This window comes from Plectropomus leopardus, chromosome 17 (genome assembly GCF_026936395.1).
Source record: "Plectropomus leopardus strain MGB_pleo_1.0 chromosome 17, ASM2693639v1, whole genome shotgun sequence".
In the NCBI taxonomy this organism is placed as follows: domain Eukaryota; kingdom Metazoa; phylum Chordata; class Actinopteri; order Perciformes; family Serranidae; genus Plectropomus; species Plectropomus leopardus.
In genome coordinates this window covers 15,491,092-15,507,076 of record NC_142192.1, presented here as the reverse complement: position 1 = coordinate 15,507,076, position 15,985 = coordinate 15,491,092, and the positions used below count along the sequence as shown (strand labels likewise).

General features: G+C 40.1%; 1 long non-coding RNA gene across 1 annotated transcript in view; it reads left to right on the top strand.

Moving 5' to 3' along the window:
* The window catches only part of LOC121957938 (uncharacterized), a 38,730-nt gene extending 36,076 nt beyond the window's left edge, over positions 1–2,654 (top strand). The window contains exon 4 of the long non-coding RNA XR_015779378.1: positions 1,339–2,654. This is a non-coding gene — a long non-coding RNA (uncharacterized LOC121957938). The remainder of the gene's footprint in view (positions 1–1,338) is intronic.
* Positions 2,655–15,985: the final 13,331 nt, after the last annotated feature.

Below are 15,985 nucleotides of genomic sequence, written 5' to 3'. Positions count from 1 at the left end.
ATATTGAGTATTGCAATATATGACAATATATTACCTTTTTCAACCTTTTTTTATTATTCTAGGAGGCTATGTTTAATTTGTATTTGCAAAATTAACAGTTTATAGAATAAAAAACGATAATAATAACGGCATTCATGTATCGATTCAGTATTGCCACACAAAAAGTATCACAATACTATGCTGTATCGATTTCTACACCCCCCCTCGCACCTAGTATATTTCCACCATTGTAATGTCTCCTCTGAAAACATATATATTATATTATTAAGACTCTTTTTTAACTATAATGTTTTTTAATTATATCTGCTTACAGAACCATAATAGTGTGTTGCAAAGCATAAATGTTATATACTGTTAACAGATGGTAAATATGGGAACTTCATGTAAATTGTTAGTGCTTTGAGGTCAGATGATTTAAATTTAAAATAACTTAAATACGCACAAGGTGTCCACAAAAAGTTTAACCCTTTAAAACCTGGATAGACATTCCTTTTCTTGCACAACTTCAGACGCCTTAAGCAACTATTTAAACCTTTGAAATGTGATTTTGTTCAAAAACATGGAAAAGGGGCAATCAATAACTTGGTATGGACTGTCAAATAAATGAAAAATTATCAAATGACGAGGGAAGGGAAAATATATAGAAAACTATATTTATAATTACAGATTACATTTAGATTACAGAGGAATTATTATTACTATTTATGTTTATTCTTTCATTTTTATTTTAGCACTGTTTTCAGGTCATTTCTGTTTTTGCTTTGTCACTTTTCTTTCCTTTTAGTTTTTTGCTAATATCAGGTAATGTTGTGGCAACTTTTTACAAATGTCTTGTGATTTTGGGGTCATTTTTCATAGCCTTCTTCCCATGTTTTTGAAAGAAATCAAGCCAAATTGCTCAGGTTTCCAAGGGTTAAAATCAAACCATCAATGTGCTTCAAGCATCAAGAAATAACCATCTTTGCAATGGCACCATTATATCTGAAACTACTGTATGCCTGTAGTTCATTGTACATTCTGCCAGGCTTTCTCTGGTGTATTGTTGGCCTGGCATCAGCAGCTTCCTCACCTGGGGGAAGACAAGCACCAGTTAGTCAGGCAGGCAGGCATGTCCTGGTGATGGCCTTTACGCTCATTTATTTCCACCTGAGTAATTAAAATGAGCACTAAGCGGGTGCTGTTTTTAATTTTAACAATCAGCACAAGGTGAAATTGATTTTTGCAGGAAATGCTTATGAATAACTTTTTTTCTCTCTCTCTTTGTCTCCCTGTTTCCCCCTCTCCAATATCTCCCCCTGGCTTTTCCATCACGCCCACCTTCCTCTCATGCATGTCCAGCCATTGGTCTCCATCTCTCCTCCATCCCGTCCCCTTCTCTCCTCTCCATATTCCTCTTCATACCCACTCTACCCCTCTCTTCCTCTCCCCTCAACCGCGCTCCCTCTCCCTAACCCCACACCTCTCTCCCCCTTTTCCTTCACCCACCCCCCCAATAGGTACGCCTTCATCCCCTCTTGGCAGCTCCATCTCCTCCTCACCTCCCCCCGTCATCTCTCCTCCCTCTCCCTGGTTGGTTTCCACAGCTGTGGTGAGTGAGGGGCAGATGACCGGAGAATTGGCCCCTGGGAGAGCGCTGAGCCATCCTGGTGCTATTAGGCTCGTGGCTAATAATAGGTGTTTCAGACCAGGGGAAGATCAATCAGGGGGAATCATGGGGAATGTTCGGAGCAGCGCTTTTTACACATCGGCCCAGATGGATGAAATTACACTTGTCAGTTTTTAGTTGCATTACTCCCAAATTGGTTGTCTACTCTTTTTTTCTCCCTCCCTCCCTCGCTCTCTCTCTCCTCTCCTTTCTCTCTTTTTGCCCTCATTCATGTGTCAGTGGCCTGCTAAAGGGATTCAATGGTGAAATCCCTGTCATTTTTGTCTTTTCTCTGTTTAGCCCTCAGCCAGCAACTCTGTAGCCTGCATATGCACTTAAAGCGAATCAGTGTAGGATCTCGTCTTATGGCTCAGGCGATTTCCATGTTGAAGGCAAGTGTGCAGCTGACATTCTGTATGTGCTCTTCATGTTCAATAAAACAATTTGATTGATTCTCAAACACTTCAAACAATTAAGCAGGTCATAAAAGACTCATTAAGGATTTTTAATTTGCCACCAGGATGCTTAGGATGCTTTTGAGGTGGCCAACTAAAACCATGGACTCCAATAACTAGTAAGCTAGACAGTCATTGTTTCTTTATTCTCAACAGGACAAGACTATTTTGATAATTTTTTAATTATTTCACGGAATTTTTCAAGCTAAAATGCCAGCTTGTAAGTTGAATATTTTGGGGCTTTTAGACTGTTGGTCAGACAAAAAAAGAAATTTGTGGATGTAATCTTACACTCTGGGAAACTGTGATGCACATTTATGCATTTTTCCATACATAAACTAAAGGACGAATTTAGATTAACCTTTCTGAGTTCTGAGTGTGCAATAAATACTTGGAATTATAATACATTTCGGATTCCACAAATTTGTACTCAAAGTAATTGTCGTAGTTGCAGAAAAATCTTGTGTATTTTTAATGTATTTAAACCTGTCAGCTGCAATGAAACCTTCCTAGTGTCTCTTACTATTTGAAACAGAATAAAATCCACTACACAATCCTCCCTCTCTTTGGTGTTTATTTTAAACATGTATTGATTTGTCAAATGGCAGCTTACAACTGAACTTGTTGCAGAAATTTTGGAAGGAAGCACACGAACAAAGATTTTCAGGAGGACAAAAAAACAAACAATGAAATGATGCTGCAGGGGGTTTAAATCAGGTAGAAATCAAGGCTTTGAGCAGCGCAGTGCTTCTTTACTATGTTCACTCTAACACTCCTCTGAAGATTGATTGATATTGGCTCAAAAATGTTTAAAAAGCTTTACGAACACAGTAGCTCAGAATATGATACCAGAACCATGCATGTGGTAATTGAATGACCTGAACTGTTGCAGAGAGACAACAAGCCAAATAAGGTGAAAGGGGCTTTATGCCTGGCAGTGCATGCAAGTCATACAGCATATCATCTAAACCCCCTTAAGCTCCTGATGTGTTACATGATAACTAGCACAGCATGTCAGTCTCAAAAGGTGACTACGAAGGCTGAGAGGGATCATTTTGAGGCAGCCACACAACAGCTATTTGTGTCAGTGATTTCCACTTCTGACTAGGCGTTGACAGACTAAAATGTTTAGTGTTTACAATGCTTTCCTTGCAACTTGTCCTCGCATTAACAATTTCCCCTTGATGTGGCGATCAGCTAAAGCCTCTGGCTCAAAGGGGGGGTATGGCATTGATATATTAAAGTGCTTGCTTGTGTTACTCCTGTGGAAGACAAGCGGCTACTACACCCTGCCATCAAAACACAAGCATGACAATCACAGCAGAAGATTGGTTGTGTTGCTAAAGTAGCTGCTCTGAATAGCTCACTGGGGAGACATTTTTTACCCCCACTGGAAATCAATACAGCTCCCAGATGTTGGGGTCTCCCCGTCCACGCAGCAGCCCTGATGCAGAGATGTTCCCTCAATGTCTGATTGCACAAGGAAGACTGGAAACAGAAAGGCTTCTTTGACTGAAAGCACGGTGACCATGGGGGAGGGAACGAGGGCCTCTGTGAGAGTGAGTCTCCTTAGCAACAGGAAGAAAATTAACATTGACATCCTGACTTCCCAGCAAAACTCGTCCCAGGGCTTCTGCTGGATATTTCCATGGGGCGAGCAAAAAAAAAAAAAAAAAAGCGATGTTCAAAAGCTGATATAAAGACACACACTCCCTGCTTGTCTTCCATTTATATTGAAATGAGTTTTTTCCCCCTCAGCTCGGCTCGTGTGTAGTGAATACAGAGAGTCCTAATGTATGTATTTTGCTCATTTTACTGTGTCTGGCGTTTCCGCGCCTCTCCTCTGTGACTCTGTGTTTGCCTCCTGCTGTGGTAAACACAACATTGCTATGATAGCACATGCATTTCAGAAAGCTCAAAACACTACCGAGGAGCCGAAACATTCATTCTCTCTCTCTCTCTCAATCTCTTCCCCCCTCTCCCTCTGCCTCAGCCAGTCCTCTCCCTCACTTCCAGCCAAGGTATTCAGCTCCCATGATTGCAAACACGCATAATGACAGCATCTCCCGGGGGCCAGCGGAGGTACCCCACTGATGCTGAGAGACTCTATCCTGTCGTCACATTGCGGGGAATTTGTCAGCAGTGCACAGCGGAGCCTGGTGAGCTTTGGCAAGGCACAGCCAGAAGCTGGGCTGGCTGTTTTTTGTTAATAAAATGAAGTGCAAATTGTGGCGGGCTCGTATGCATTGGAACAGCTCACTGCTTCCTCCCATTACGAGGCCAGGGCGAGCGCCATGGAAGCATAAGCGTGAATACATTATAAAGTAATGAGGAAACATCCAGGAGAGGGTCACGGGGGGCGTCAAGCGGCTCCAGAGGCCTCACCAAGAGCTTTCAGTATGCTCCGTGATGGATTAGTCATTCGCGTTTGAAGAGCGAGCGAGAGGTGGAGTTCAACAATGTTACACATAGCAACAGTTGCTAAGAGTTGCAGCGAGCGAAGCCTATTCAGTTTGTGAATATGTACAGTTGCAGCAGGAATATAGGTGAATAGAGATAGAGCTGTTTTGTGTATCAATGATGATGATGGTGACATTTCTGACAATGCCACACAATATTCATGAGCATGGAAGCACTGCTAGGACCCATGGGTAGTGGAGGGCATATTAATGTAAACCATTGGTACCATAGCAGCAGAAGAGTGGTTAAGAAAGAATATTTGGAATTCGAAGCAAATCTTGCTTTGTGGGTGTAAAAATGACATCACTGTCCCTGCCACGGCTGCAGCTGGAGCATATGAGAAATGGCCCCCCCAAAAATGAAACCCAAACAGGCTTGGATACAAAAAGCATGTTCTCGAAGGGGTACGGGAATAAAGAAAAATAAATGGAAAAAAATTATTATAATAATAAAAAAGAATACTCTTAACATTCAAAAATACACACCAGCCAAAAAATACTGGCCCACTCCCAATGGTCTGGGGCAGTGATGCTCGACTTACAACCCGCAGGCCGAATCTGGCCCCTCAACCATTTTCTAAATCACAATAAAAATGAAATGATTCACATTGGGAATTATTTTTGAACTTTTAGTATACATAAGGTGCCAGCGTGCATAAAATAGCATCAAAATAGAGCTTTGTTTCCACTATCTTTTTTCTCTTTTTAATTATTTATTTCTTTTTAAAACTTTTTTTAATAGTATTATTATTATATTTATTATTATAAGCGCTGTCAAACGATTCATTTCTAAAATCGCAACCAATCACAGAATGTCAGAAGTTAATCGTTATTTAATAGCATTTTTAATCACGGTTTCAATTCTTTTATTTTGCATTGGAAACAGTTTTGCAGTCCATACTAAAAAGGTAAAGCAATTCTTGCCAAATTGTCTGGATTAGGAATCAAATGACAGCAAAAAAACTGCATGGTACTAGCAAAAAGATGGCATGTCTGCAAACGGGACACTCATGGGTACCCATAGAACCCATTTTCATTCAGATATCTTGAGGTCAGAGGTCAAGGGATCCCTAACCATGCCATTTTTCCATTGCCAAAATTTACTTTGGAGCGTTATTTAGCTCTCTTCCTGAAAAGCTAGCGTGACTTGGTCTGGCTGGATTCTTTAGGTCCTCTAGTTTCATATGATACAATACCATATCATCGCTTTACCTTTAAAAGTCCGCCTGGTGCAGTCTTACGATTACCACGATTAAGACAACAAAAACAAAACATTATATACAAACTTTAATCACATCGCGATTAAAGGCCCTAATTATTATCTATATGCAGTATTTCAGTAGTTCCCAATTGGGGGGTCACAGTCCAAAAGTTGGTTGCAGTTCAATTCTAAATGTACCGCAAATGACACTCAGATATGTCTATATTGTAAAAAACACACTTTTTTTTTTTTTTTTTAGAGTTTTTATCAGGTACAGATACTATTTTAGTGCCCTGTTTAAGGTATTACTTGGCCTATTAACATGCCATGCCTTTGCAGTGTCATTGTCACTGGTCTTGATGCAGTAATATATGCATTTTTGGTTGCAGCGCACTTTATCTACTAAGTTTCATGCAAGTGCACTTTATTCTTGCAATATGTTTTATCTTATTGTGTTCCAAGTCCTTGTGTTGTTCACATTTTAGAAAATAAAATTGAATATGTGGCCATTTCTCTTATGTGCAAACCCTAAACTAATGACTAGGAGAAATCTAGCCTCTCTGTTAAGACCAGTTGGGAACCATTGCTCCTATCATCATTTATATTATGTATTTTTCTCTTAGTTTTATTGACTCAGCTCTTCACTTTCTTCCCTTTCAGCCAAAGACATGCATGCACTCAAACATATGCACACGAGTGCCCTCAATAATGACCCATAGAATGGTAAAACAGCCAATTTGCATACCAAAAACAAGAATACTATTATGCATGATTATCTTTTGCTTGTCTGTTGTTTTGTTTTGTTCTGTTTTGTCTGTATTTCCATCTCCATCTACTCCCATGTTGCTTATGTATTGCCTGTCGTGTCACAACCTTGATTTTTGCACTCGGTATTAAAAAAAAGCATGCATATCACTCTGCTCACCAGCACATCATCCGCCTTACAAGCATGATCAAGCCCTATTTTAAACCCAACTCTCAGTATGTCACAGAAAACATTCAGTGACACATTTAAGCGAGAAAGCCAGCCTTGAGTGCATTACATAGACTCTCCCTGTCAATCATGCATCACACAAACAGTTCACATTCTATACATTCCCGTAGGGTGGGGTGGGTGGTGGCGAGGAGAGGAGGGGGAGGCTAGTTTGAGCCCAGTGCTTTAGAGCCACTTTCGGTTTCTCCACGGTGCAAACACCCTCCCATTGGCATTCAGTCTCTGATGAGCCCGCCGAGCTGCAATGGAGTCGCCTGATGGAACGCCATGGCAACGGCCGACACCTGGCAAGAGTTCATCCCACCTCCTCTCTCTCTCCCCTCCATCATCCCCCTCTCTCTCCTCCCCCCAGATGCTGGAACATATTTCCCTCAGACTGACTGAAAGCCCCTGTGAACAAATAATGGGTGCACGCCAGTCTAAATAAAGTGCGGTTTATGAGTTGCGGTCAGAAACGTCTCCCTCTCTCTCTCTCTCTCTCTCTCTTGCTCTCTTTTTAATGTTCTGCACAAAAAACAGTTGCCAACATTTTTTTTCCTTTTTTTGGGGCCATATGGCTGGTTGGTGATTATACAAAGCCATTTTTTCCTTTCTCACAGTGAGGCACATAGTCAAATAAAAGAAAGCGGCTCCACACCAGTAGTCTGCAAACCCATTTCGTAGAATGGAACAAGGCTCCCAAGCCAAAACAAACCAGTGTGTCCCTTTGCCATTTTTCAGCCTCAGCTTTTCAATAACATGTTAGACCTTAGCGTTGAATAAATCTTCCGCAGCAAGCTTCAGCTCAGCTGTGTTATCAATTAATCAAATTAATCAAGACTGGAGGGAGTTTTGCAAGGCCCTTGCAATTCACTGAGAGGTTGCATAAATATTCAAGTAAACCACTGTTTGATGGAAACCCCACAAGTATTAATCACATAAACTAAACTTACTGATGATGGAAGATGTTGTTTCAGAGTTCTTTGCACTGAATTCAGGTTTAAGTCTTAGTTATTAGAAATACATTAAATGTGTAGTTCAACATTTTTGGGAATCAAGCATATCTTTCCAAGATTGAGCTGAGAAGACTGATATGAATTTCACGTCTTCTACAGAGCTGGAGTCAAAACATGTTTAACCGAGCTTAGTCTGGAGACAGTTAACTTGGCTCTGCCCAAAGTGAAAGAAATACGCCTACCAAGAATCCAAAAGCTGACTAATGAATTAATTGTATCATTGTATATTTAAGCTGAAGAAGTGAAGAAGGATCATTTATGGTGTCAGGGAGATTTTAAGCTTTCCTAATGAAAAAAAGGAGAGAACTAGCATTCCCTGCTGAACAGATATGACACTAAATCATCTGCTAAGTGACATATGGAAACAGTATGAATTTAACACCACAAGTGAAAATATTGTGCAGAATGTAACTGTCATTAGCTTGTTACTCAAAGCAGCATGGCTAATATATGGGACGTCATTAGCTAGATTTACTTGCATGCTAAGATGAAAAGCAGGAGGTACAGGAAAATAGCATGGGCACTGGGTTTGTGCGTAAACAGCAGGAGCTAGCAAAGCTAAGCTAACAACATCGTTCCAACAGCAAGAAATTACAGTATTCTTATAAACGCTTTTATCGGTTAATCTTTACTCTGCAGGCAAGTAGTGTCTCTCTTTCCTGAATTCATTCATATTAAAACATTTTTTAAAAAAACTGATAGACCAAAACTGAGGATCTGGCAACCGACGCCATAGTCAGAAATGTTATATGTGTATGTGTGACACCAGTGTTCTGCTCATGTACAACTTAAACTAACAAGATACATCAAAGATTTGTATGAAATCCTAGTTAACGGCCTACAAGTGATGTTATGTGCTTAATTTAAGTTGTGCAATTAACATTAAGTTATTTTGGTTAGGTTTAGATATTGAAAGTGTGGTGTATTATGCTTTGTTTCTTTAGGTTCCTATTTTGGTTAGGCAACGAGGTCAAAGGTCTAGGGACGGTTAGACCTTGAAGCCATGCGTACAAAATACCGGCCCCAGGTTAAAAGTAACATGGAATGAGGCTCCTTCCAAATAAGGACATATTTGTGGGGTCTTGTGATTGATCACAACAGGTGAAAAGTTGTTTACTGACAAATTTATCGATGCCTGTACCTATATAAGAGACTTGCATGAGCTGTAAGATAGAGAGATTCGCATTGGTCCTGAATCCTCTCCCAGGCAGACCATGGTGCCTGGTAGATGCTGAACTTTGTTGTAATAAATTGATTATTATGCAACCAAGTCAGTGTCCGCAGAGGTTCCTTCACCTTCCACACATCATTGCTACTTAAGAAACAACGACAAAAGTTACTATGGTTAGGTTTAGGGGGAAAAAAACATGGTGAAAACATACCTTTCAAAGTTCACATGGTTCTAAACACTTGTCTCCCAGGGAAAGTCGTGTGTTTTTGGCTTGCTTCTGTTTTTCACGTGATGCATGATTGCAGCCTTCCAAAATATATGGTTTATGCACAAATTACTGGCTCATCATTACTTGTGATATGTATGAATTTGGTGCATTACTTTCCATAGGAAAACGTTGGAACAGTGCAGTAGAACAGACTGATACCAATCTCACTCCCTGAAAGAAAGAAAATATGAGTATTTCCTAAAATGCTGGATTGTTTCTTTAGGGTGGAAAACATTAAGGTTTTGAAAAATGCAACGCTATCAAATTCATTGAGACTGTGTTAGTTCTAAATATCAAGTGAGAAGTAGCTCATATGTCATCATACAGCATCACTGCTGACAAGATGATCAGTTCACAGCCTTTAATTGTGCAAACAGACTATTGTTTCAATACCTCTGTGTTGAAAACCTTAGTCTGTACTTACAACCAGACATTTACATTGGATAATTGTTAAATCAGGATTTCAAATCTACTGGATAATCCAAAAATGGGGAGATGCCATTGTCAGTGCCACACCCCAGGCACCACAATCTCATCAGCAACAAAGAGACACAGATATCTCTTAAAGTTATAAGTAGTACAAAATACAAATATAAAAAGTACAACATATTAAAGATACAGGTACTGCATCCATCACATATAACAAATCATTGGTTCACCTGGTGTAGGTTGACCATATATGAGTGTGCCAGTTCGTATTTGTCCTCTTTGACTCTGATGAAGACACAGTGGTGTTAAAATGTTAGTCTGTTTGTACAATTAGAGCCTGTAAAGTGATCGTTGTGCTCCTGTTCCTTTTTTCTCCCTGGGAACTCTTTGTCCCTGAGCTGAGAAGCACCTGATTTGGTCGCATGCTGTTGAATGATGTGTGTGGAACCCTGTTTCAGCTGACAAGATGAATCTTGGTGTCAGATAATAAAAACAGGCAGAGGAACGTGGTAACTTACTATTTTCACTTAGTCTCCTGGTGACTGCTTGCGCGTTCATAAATACACCAGCTATCAAGACTTGGTTTAGCAACCTGTGATTAGTGTCTGGGTCAATGCTATAGTGTGGCGAAGCTCCTAGCGTCGATTTCTTAGGGTCTGGCAGCTTTTGTAGTTCTTATTTTGTACCCAAAAAAACAATCCTTGAAGGCCAAATTGTGCTGGTAAGGGAAATCAAGATGGCTCCTGCTGTTAAATCATAAAAAAGGTCCTGAGGTTTGAACAAGAATGGCACTATATTTATAAATGTAACACTTCTACCAGAAATCTATATATCCACCATTTCAACAACTCCCTGTCAGAGTTAGTGGCTAGTATGGAGCTTCTTTTTTTCCATCTTTCTGATGTTCCTGCCGTGAAGCATGTGGCCGTCACCAAATTATTTCTTTGCCAGAGCCCAAGAGGTATGATTTTAAGTGGAACAGCGAAAACTGCAGAGAAACACTGAATGGTGGCTCATAAAATTATGAGACGGAGTAATAATTTTTAAATAGTGTAATAGAGCTATGGTAAATTCTAGCTGGTGATCATGCAGCTCACATTTATGCATGCACGCGAGGTGGAAAATACCTATTTGTGAGTCTATTACGACAGTGCTGTACTAACAATCACTGCATGAGCCTAACAACTTTCAGCAAGTTTGATGTTCGCCTCTAATCCTGGTAACAAAAAACTATTGTAACTTGCAGGAAAATGAACAGAACAACCTGTGCATTGTGCATTGTCAGCCTTGTATAAAATGCTGGAAAAGGTGCGGTAAACTTGAACATAATCTTGCCAAAAAACAGGTTAACAGGTCTCAGTGAATGCTCTGCTTTCAGTTTTTCAGTGACAAATTGTGCTTCATGTGTAGTGTGTGCTAAGTAGTTAAGTGGTTTTATTTAAATACCAGTAGCAGCATACTAACTCCATGTTTATGGAGGCTTAAGAGGGTCTGGATAATATCTAGATGTTGTGGCACTTGCTTTAAAAATCTGCTCAGGTGTGTCAGAATATTACAAACACTAACTTATATATCAAAATGTCAGAGAAATGTTCAGTTCTGCAAAACTCAACTTTGATTTTACTTAATTTTGTTGTTGACCTTTCTCTTTTTAATACACTTTTTAAAAAAAAAGGAAAAAAAAGAATACACTTTTTTAATCTCTCACACTTCAGGTACAGCTTCATGTCAGCTAAACAGAGAAGTAGCCAGGATTTAAACCCAGGCCTGAGAGGAGCCAGAAGTGTTAATGAGCATTAAAAAGCTCTTAAAATGTAATCATCTCCATGGACCCTCGCTCTGAGGTAATGCCTATCACATGGCCTCTGTTGGCACCCTCTCTTCTAACCACAACCCGCTCTCCTCCTGGCCAAGAATCATGAAACCAGAACCCTTGAATTAACCAGCTCACACTACAATGCTACAGTGGCTTTCATAGATGTGCAATATTGTGGAAAAAAAGAAGACAAAACTATGATATTATTGCATTTGGTGCAAAAATCTGCACTTAGATATGCTTAAATGTGACAATTCAGCTTAAAGGGATACTATGCAGATTTTCAACCAGCTTTGTATCGGAACAATGTGGTAGTATGTGTGGATGAACTGTGGTAAACTTCCCTCCATCTAACCATTGCCAAGAATCCCTCCTCCCTCCACAGCGAAACATCAATTGGTGGTGTTTCGTTGGCTCTTGGGGCTGTCACAGCTGATCAGGAGACACGCCAGCCCCTTGCTCTGTCTCTCAAACTTGGAACGAAATCCAGTCAAACAGTGCTGATCGAATATAAACCAAGATTCTGTTACAGTGCTGAATATTTCTCGCCTCAAATGTTTTCAGAAACATGTTTTAGTTTACAGTTTACCCAACACGTTCTCATCCTAAGTTGCCACATGTTGCCCCTTGGCAGTGGACTTCTATGTCTACATATTGCATTTTAGGTATCCCTCTGTGTCTGCTCTTTATGCTTCCAGGATGCCGCAACTGTGATGTCAACAGATGCACATGTTGGCACGGATGATCAGGTTTAAGTAAAAGAGACACATTGTTAGGTTTAGGAAAAAAAACATCACATTCAGACAGGAAGTGAACACCAGATTACTGCATGAAAGTCCAGGGTTTGTCCACATATCAGGCTGAGGCGGCAGGTGCCTTCTGACTTTCTGGCAATCCAGCACCAAAAAGAACAACGCCACCTGTTCCGACCAGCTGCGTTGATATGCAGCAAAAGCAGTGACAGCTGAATTTTACCAGTTCGGAATCAGAATGGGCTGGTTTAACTGTAATTCAAGATCTGTCCAACCAGATCTTCCGCAACCTTGTCCGTTATGTCAAACGGACAAGGTTGCGTGACGTCACCCACCAGCAGGAGCGTTCAGTTGGTCCGATGTATTCTGGTAGCTGCAGGTTTTCCACCTTTTGAGCAAGAGCCAAAGCTGTTGCAACAATTTCAATTTTTTTTTTGCTTTTGCATAGACGGCCTAGTTTTATGTGAGTACTCTCTTTATATCAGTGACATACTTCTTTGAGGTCAGTCATTCATTGGAAAAACACATCTGTTGGTTGTTCACGAGTTTGTCTTTGTGGGAACAATTATTAGGTAGTCTGTCTTTTGTGTAACTCGATAATCACATATTTGTCCATTCACTGGGTAAATTAATGTAGTTCACAGAAAAAAATGACCCTCCCTTCACGCTGCTGAACGGACAGGCTGGGATAGATGTGCATGACAGGTGTGAAGTGGCCAAAATACTCCATGCACAGCCAAAAACAATAGTCTTTGTGTTCGCTGGAGAAAGACGAAACAGGTGACAAAGAGTTTGTGCGTGACACGTTTCATCAATGTCACATTGAAGGGTCTGAAAAAATTGGCGGATGTTTGTTTTTCCTCACATGGACTACTTCTTTCTGGAATTCCACTTAAGAAGGGAAGAATATAAAAAGTGAATACTCCTGTGTTTTACATCAGCCAAACAGCTGTCAGAAAAAGAATGAAAAAGAAGAACTTCTATCAAAATTGTGGATTTTGGCTCTTTTGTTTATAGGAAATATCCTGTTAAATCCTGATTCATACGTGGCAGAGATACCAAGTATTTGTTACTGTCAGTGTTAAAGGGAGATTTGGGAGTGCAGGCCGAGGGGTAGCAGGTAAAGCACTAAGGGAATACAGGTTTTAGTCTCCTGTAGGTTACTAAGCGGCAGTACTGGAGGGTTGCCATTCAGCAAGGCACCACCACCTCAAAATACAATGCTTAATGTAGGGCAAATATATTTTAAACCCCCAAAACTCCCAAGTATATATAAAAGCATGCGCTGGTGCACACTCCATAGGCACTTTTATCAGAGGGGGGCCAAGTATTTTTGTGTCTATATCAAAAAGACAAGAACATTACAAAAATAAGATAATAAAACAAATAAATAAACAAAAGTCTGCAGAATAAATGAAATAAAATAAACAACGGGGATAAAGTAAAGTAAAAAACAATGATTTAAATTTAAACTTAAGACCGTAATATCACTCCAAATTAAAAGCCAGATTAAAAAGATGGGTTCTTTTTTTTTTTTTGTTAAATACAGAGATGGATTGCAGTTCTAATATCCCCAGGCGATGGGTTTCACAGTTTTGGGGCATAAAAACTGAATGAATACGAAAAAATGTCAATATATAAGTTATCATGGCATTAGGGCTATGAGTTTTCCACCACTCCTCAACTGTAAACAGGAAACCTTTCTATACTGTGGCCAACCACACACCTGAACCCCCCTGAGGAAATAAATATGTGTAGATGAATATGTAATTTCAGCGCACGTTGATACTAAAGTTCTTTTCACTTGTAAAGTACATCAACACCTAGTGGGTGTGACTAATTTTCATCACAACAACAGTTACAATAACACTAACTCACACTACCTCTGGGATTTATTAGCTTTCAGTGCAAAATTAAACAAGTCTGCTTTTACGTAACCACCTCAGAATGGCCATCGTAAATTATCATGCGCTCCTGGTGTGTAACAGTGTTAACCAGTGTAACCTCTGCTGGAAGAGGACGCATGTACAGCAAGCACCGGGGGACAAACATCACTCTGTCCTCTTGATTACAACAAATAAATACTACTGGGAGACGGATACATCTTCCGTGAGTGTGAACACGGAGCACAGCACCAGGATGTATTCATGAATTGAAGCAAAGAAAGTTGAAATGTCAATCTCTTCATGAGCAGCAGGGTCGTGATGGTTCGTTACAGAACATTTTCTAACTCACCCATTCAAACTTTGTTTTACAGCGCTGACACGCACTCATGACAAGCAGCTAAAATGCTGCCTAATAAATATTGCCTCCGTTTTTATGCCTGCTTTGAGGTAGCCCTAATTAACCAGGCACTACACGTACTCCCCAGTGACATATGTCCCGGCCCGGGCCAAAAATAACACTGCCCTGAGGGAGGACGAAGGAGGCGAAGGCGTGTGCTTTGTTGTGTGTCTAACTTGCATGCGTAGGTATCTGTGTAAAAAAAAAAAACTGTGTGTCTCTTTGTGTAGCTTGTGTGAAAAAAAATGATCCAAGGGCCACAGTATCTCAGATTTTCAATTCGAGTGTGTCTGCACATTTGCATTAAGAGTGCAGGCCTGCGTCTCTGGTGGAATCTCCCAGAGGAGTGCTTCAGAGGCCGAGGCCCCGGGCGATGAGAAGAGCCTGCTTCCATGTGAGTGAGGATGGGGTACAGCCACCTGTGAGGAGAAGAGTGGAGGAGGAGGAGGAGGAGGAGGGAATAAGGGAAAGGAGAGATGGTGAGAGGAAGGTATATGGTAATAAATAAAATAAAGACAGAGGAGAAAAGAAAAAATGATTCATCTGCGTTATATTTGTCACTTTGCAGAGGTGGAGGTGAAGCTGTGGTTATAGAGGGCAGAGGAGGGCTGAGCAGGTCCTATAAACCCAATCAACTGTGCAGCAAGGTGAGGAAGCAAGCAATAAGTTACCACAGGGGCCTCTGCACATAAAGAGCAGTGTGTGTGTGTGTGTGTGTGTGTGTGTCTACACACCTGTAACAACCTTTCTGCTAAATGGTTGTTTGCTCTGCATCTTGTCTTCAACCTCCTCGCTCTACTTTCCGCTTTCAGTCACCTTTCACCTCAGTTTTCTTCTTTAAAGAATGTTGGCTGGCTTTACTCAGCCTTCGTTTTTAACCTTTCACGTTCACGTAAAGTCCAAACAAACGACAGAAAAACACAGGAAAGTTGTAAACGGGGTTCCCACACATTTTTACCACAAACTTATAAAACTTTTTCAATCATTTTTTATAATAAAAATATTTTATCTCATTTCAATTACTTAATTTGAGTTATTTAACCCTTTCAGTGAAGAGTTACAAGAAAATTACTTGAAATTAACCAAATAAATACATAAATAAAATGGATAATAAAAGTTACAATAATTATTCTTATTATTTAAAAAAAAATCTGCAACTGTTCCCTACTTTAATTTTTTTTAAAAAAAATCAATTTCTTCTCATTTCTCAGTCGCTCTCTCTATAAAATTAATTTTCAGGTAATTGTCTTGCAATTTGTGGAACATTGCTTGCCAGGGTTCTCATCACCTTTTTAGACCTTTTTTTCCCAGAAGAAATCAATCCAATTTACTCAGGTTTCAAAGGTTTAACTTTATGCAAAAGGCTTCTGAACAAACGGACCTGTTTCAAATGACACATTAGGGAGAATATATAGTGGGCTGGCTGAACCAAAAAATACACTAACCAAGATGGACTGCAACTACTATCAGCACCATCAGTACCCGATCCGTCCCGACAACTAAATACAAAGCAAAAC